Source organism: Euprymna scolopes, chromosome 46 (assembly GCF_053919585.1).
Source record: "Euprymna scolopes isolate OS-2025 chromosome 46, ASM5391958v1, whole genome shotgun sequence".
Lineage (NCBI taxonomy): Eukaryota > Metazoa > Mollusca > Cephalopoda > Sepiida > Sepiolidae > Euprymna > Euprymna scolopes.
In genome coordinates, this window is record NC_136527.1 from 61,006,707 (window position 1) to 61,012,313 (window position 5,607).

Below are 5,607 nucleotides of genomic sequence, written 5' to 3' on the forward strand. Positions count from 1 at the left end.
TTTTATTACATGTAATATAATGTTTATTTTTATTGTTTTTATTACATGTAATATAATGTGTATTTTTATGTTTTTATTACATGTAATATAATGTTTATTTTTATTTGTTTTTATTACATGTAATATAATGTTTATTTTTATTGTTTTTATTACATGTAATATAATTTGTATTTTTAATTTTTTTAGTACATGTAATATAATTTGTATTTTTATTGTTTTTATTACATGTAATATAATGTTTATTTTTATTTGTTTTTATTACATGTAATATAATGTTTATTTTTATTGTTTTTATTACATGTAATATAATGTGTATTTTTATGTTTTTATTACATGTAATATAATGTTTATTTTTATTGTTTTTATTACATGTAATATAATGTGCATTTTTATTTGTTTTTATTACATGTAATATAATGTGTATTTTTATTTGTTTTTATTACATGTAATATAATGTGTATTTTTATTTGTTTTTATTACATGTAATATAATGTGTATTTTTATTGTTTTTATTACATGTAATATAATGTGTATTTTTATTGTTTTTATTACATGTAATATAATGTGTATTTTTATTTGTTTTTATTACATGTAATATAATGTTTATTTTTATTTGTTTTTATTACATGTAATATAATGTTTATTTTTATTGTTTTTATTACATGTAATATAATTTGTATTTTTATTGTTTTTATTACATGTAATATAATGTTTATTTTTATTTGTTTTTATTACATGTAATATAATGTGTATTGTTATTGTTTTTATTACATGTAATATAATGTGGACTTTTGTTGTTTTTATTATGTGTAATATAATGTGTATTTTTTGTGTTTATTACATGTAATATAATGTGTATTTTTATTGTTTTTATTACATGTAATATAATGTGTATTTTTATGTGTTTTTATTACATGTAATATAATGTGTTTTTATTTGTTTTTATTATGTGTAATATAATGTTTATTTTTATTGTTTTTATTACATGTAATATAATTTGTATTTTTATTGTTTTTATTACATGTAATATAATGTGTATTTTTATTTGTTTTTATTACATGTAATATAATGTTTATTTTTATTGTTTTTATTACATGTAATATAATTTGTATTTTTATTGTTTTTATTACATGTAATATAATGTTTATTTTTATTTGTTTTTATTACATGTAATATAATGTGTATTTTTATTTGTTTTTATTACATGTAATATAATGTTTATTTTTATTGTTTTTATTACATGTAATATAATGTGTATTGTTATTGTTTTTATTACATGTAATATAATGTGGACTTTTGTTGTTTTTATTATGTGTAATATAATGTGTATTTTTTGTGTTTATTACATGTAATATAATGTGTATTTTTATTGTTTTTATTACATGTAATATAATGTGTATTTTTATGTGTTTTTATTACATGTAATATAATGTGTTTTTATTAGTTTTTATTATGTGTAATATAATGTGTATTCTTTTGTGTTAATTACATGTAATATAATGTGTATATGTATTATTTTTATTACATGTAATATAATGTGTATTTTTATTGTTTTTATTACATGTAATATAATGTGTATGTTTATTGTTTTTATTACATGTAATATAATGTGTATTTTAATTTGTTTTTATTACATGTAATATAATGTGTATTTTTATTTGTTTTTATTACATGTAATATAATGTGTATTTTTATTGTTTTTATTACATGTAATATAATGTGTATGTTTATTGTGTGTATTACATGTAATATAATGTGGACTTTTATTGTTTTTATTATGTGTAATATAATGTGTATTTTTTGTGTGTATTACATGTAATATAATGTGTATGTTTATTGTGTTTAGTATGTGTAAAATGTATGTTAGTAATGTTTTTATTGTGTGTAATATAATGTGTATGTTTGGGCTTGTTATTACACGTAATATAATGTGTATTTTTATTTTTTTTCACATGTAAAATATGTATTTTCAATCTTTTTATTTCTTGTAATACAGGGTGGGCCAAAATAAGGGTCCTGTTTTTTAAAATTCATAAATTCATGTAAGTTTTAAGAAGTGTTTTTCGGCCAAAATTTGTTTTGTTTATTTCCAAAAAATCTCGGAAGGGTCAGTCTACACACACATAAAGTTTGGTGAGTTTAACTTTTATTTTGTGGAAGTTATTCAAATTTAAAGATAGGACCCTTATTTTGGCCCACCCTGTATAATGTGTATATTTATTGGTTGTATTATGTGTAATATAATGTATATTTTTTATTGTTTTTATTGCATGTAATATGTGTCTTTTTTCTCATACTCCACAGCTATACAAAGATATTGTGTGTGGCATGCTGTATTTTAATGATATAGAAAAAGAAACTGAAAGAAATGAAGAAAATACAAATACATCCTTTCACAATTAGTGATGAGCTCTCTTTCCTGATTCTTTATCGTGTTTAATTTGTTTTTGCATTTGACTTTTAAAATGACATTTCTGTTTAAATGTTTTCATTTTGTTTTCGCTGAGGATGGGACATTCTAAAGGATGCCAAAGTCTCTCCAATTATTCTAGTTACTCCAACCGAGAGATCATTTTAAGGTTCTAACCGTCCCCTTAAGTGCAATTGTTTGTATTTCTCTTGCCCTTGGTTCACTGGGTATATTCACCAGACCATTTTAGAAGTTCTTTTTTTATTAGCCTAGTTGCTCGTATAATGACTGGTATCATTGATATATTCTTAAGATTCTAGTTTCTTTTCATGTCATACATAACCCTAACCCTTGGTATTTTGTTATTTTTCTCCCTCTCAGCTTTGTTAAGACCAGAATCATTAGAGACGTTTACTTTAACTAGGCTTGCCACTTTTTCAATCTTCTCCCATATCACTATGTCGGCTTAATCACCCCATTTTCTAGTTATGTAGCTGTCAAAATTTCATAGTCATAGTGGATGGTGTATAACTTATTTCCAACTGTTCTTTCTGGTAAACATGTTCCAAAGATTTGCTACTACGTTGGATATTCAAGTTTTTGCAGATTTTCCAGTGAAGATACTTACATACTTCATTGCGTCGCATTGTATAATAGCTCCCCCCCCCCCCAACAGGACTTTACAGCTGGATGATAGTTGGCAAAAACTATCTTTTCCTGCGTGGCAGAACTTGCACTTGTTGTTTTTGCTGAAAGCACGGATCTTTTTAAAAGCTCATCAATTATTCTCGCCTGATCTCCTGATTTCCAATGTTAACCTGATGTGGATTTGAAGATTTCTGGGGGAATGCTGACTCACACACTCAACAAGAATATCGCTTCTAACGTGTGTTTGCAGGTGCCTCTTTAGCGTGACAGGACGCAGGTTTTTCACCAGTGTGACTACAGAAGTCAAACTTTGCTGTAAAAAAAAGCCACATATTTCACAGGGATAACACCTCTCATTGTTTTATTTCTTTCAGTTGAACTTCTCAACAATCAAGAGGTCAACTACCTCCAGGCTAACACTTGAACGCTATATGAGATACATAGATATTCAAATGTTTCATTTAAGTTCTTTATCTATCAAACACTGAGTTAGTAAAGAAATTGAGAACATAATTTTCCTTTCCTCTATTAACCAATTTTTATATGTTGTAGTATATCATTTATTTTGGTCTTACTGGATTCCAGGACAAGAATTCATCTAGTCTGGTGGAGTATCCCGTTTCGTGCTATTACTTGAGGCAACATCACTTGGAGAAGGTGTACCATTCCTTGTAAAAGCTAATTTCGGTTAGCCATAGGGAGAAGATCTTATTTGGGCAGTGAATACGAAATGTGATTTTGAATATTTGGTCAGGGTTTATTTCTAGGGAAAAGTATCCTCATGCGAAGTTGTTTTGACAAACGCACAGAGAGACGTTAGACACACTCGAACATCGTGTCTAATAAACACTGAATTTCTCTCATAAGTGTGACTACATACTGTTCCTAGATGTTCGATGATCTGTTTCTCCTGTGTGTGTTCGCAGGTGTCTCTTTAGCATCGATGTTGTTGTAAAAGAAGAGCCGCACACATGACAGGAAGCAGGTTTCTCACCCGTGTGACTACGTATGTGTGTATTCAAGTCAGACTTTGTCGTGAATGAAGATCCACATATTTCACAAGAATAAGGCCTCTCCCGGTTGTGACTACGTATGTGTCTATCTAAATCAAATTTTGTTGTAAAAGAAGAGCCGCATACTTGACAACCGTGAGGTCTCTCTCCAGTATGTATGCGAATATGTCGTTTTAAATTTGATGATGTTATAAAAGATGAACCACAGACTTCACAAGAATGTGGCTTTTCACCAGTATGAGTTCGAAAATGTATTTTTAAATCAGCATTTGCGTTAAAAGAAGAACCACATACTTCACAAGAATATGGTTTCGTTGCTGTATGGCTAAGCTTGTGTCTCTTCAGGTGAGCCTTTGTCTTGAATAACGAGTCACATGATTCACAAAAATATGGTTTCTCTCCAGTGTGTGTTCGCATATGTATTCTTAGCTGACATTTTCTTGTAAACGACGAGCCACAAACTTGACATGAACAAAGTTTCTCTCCAGTGTGTATTCGCATATGTCTTGTTGCGTTCGACTTTTTTGCAAAGGATAAGCCACACACTTCACAAGAATGATGTCGCTCTCCTGGTATTGAATTCATTATCTCCTTTCTTTACAAACTAGTTTCACGTGCCTTTCTTATTGCTGTCACCTGCGAATATATAAGATATATTTGTTATTATTCACACAAAATAAAAACTTTGCAAGATTTCAGAAAGATCAGACAACTAGAAGTGGGTCAGGGACAGTAGTTATTGAACAACCTCTGCAATAAAAAAAAACTTTATCTTTAGTCGATTATGTTACTATGTACTTTTTTGTTTCATTTCATTTTTTAAGAAATTTTCTCAATTTGTTCAAGCTGGGGATGGGGCATCCTACCGGATGCCAAACATTCACCTGCTAACTCAGATATTCCAACCGAGAAATCATTTTAAGATTCTGAGTCTCTTTAAGTGTAGTTGTTTGAATCTCTCTTGCACTTGGTTCACCAGGTATATTTGCGAGGTAGTTTTCGAAATTCTTTTTCACGAGTTCAGTTGCTCCTATAATAACTGGAATGGTAAGATTCCAGTTCCTTTTCATGTCATAACTTGTTGACGTTCGTATTTCGTTATGTTTTCCCTTCAGCTCTGTTTAACCCAGCATCGTTGAGGACACTAACTTCTACTCAAGTGTTTGTTTGCTTATGTCTTTTTAGCTAACATCTTCTTGTGAACAACAAGTCGCAAACTAGACATGAACAAAGTTTCTCTCCAATGTGTGTTCGCATATGCTTATTTGCATTAGACTTTGTTTTAAATGATAAGCCGTGCTTATCCATATCTTAATTGTTGTTGCTGTTAATGTATAAAAGATTTTCATTATTCAAATTTACATATAGTCGACGATCAAAATTCTGTGGGTTTTATGATATTAAAACCTTTGTTATCCAATTATCTGTAATAGTTTTCAAAAGTCGCCATTTTGTTTTACTGCAAACGACGACAAAAACAGAAAAAAGGTTGAACACTGTGTTTTTATTGAAGTTTTGGATTTATTAGTCAATATT

General features: G+C 28.2%; 1 long non-coding RNA gene across 1 annotated transcript in view; it reads right to left on the reverse strand.

Annotated features, from left to right (window-relative positions):
* Positions 1–1,839: 1,839 nt before the first annotated feature.
* Positions 1,840–5,607, reverse strand: part of LOC145271021 (uncharacterized) — a 13,564-nt gene continuing 9,796 nt past the window's right edge. The window contains exon 2 of the long non-coding RNA XR_013865657.1: positions 1,840–4,707. This is a non-coding gene — a long non-coding RNA (uncharacterized LOC145271021). The remainder of the gene's footprint in view (positions 4,708–5,607) is intronic.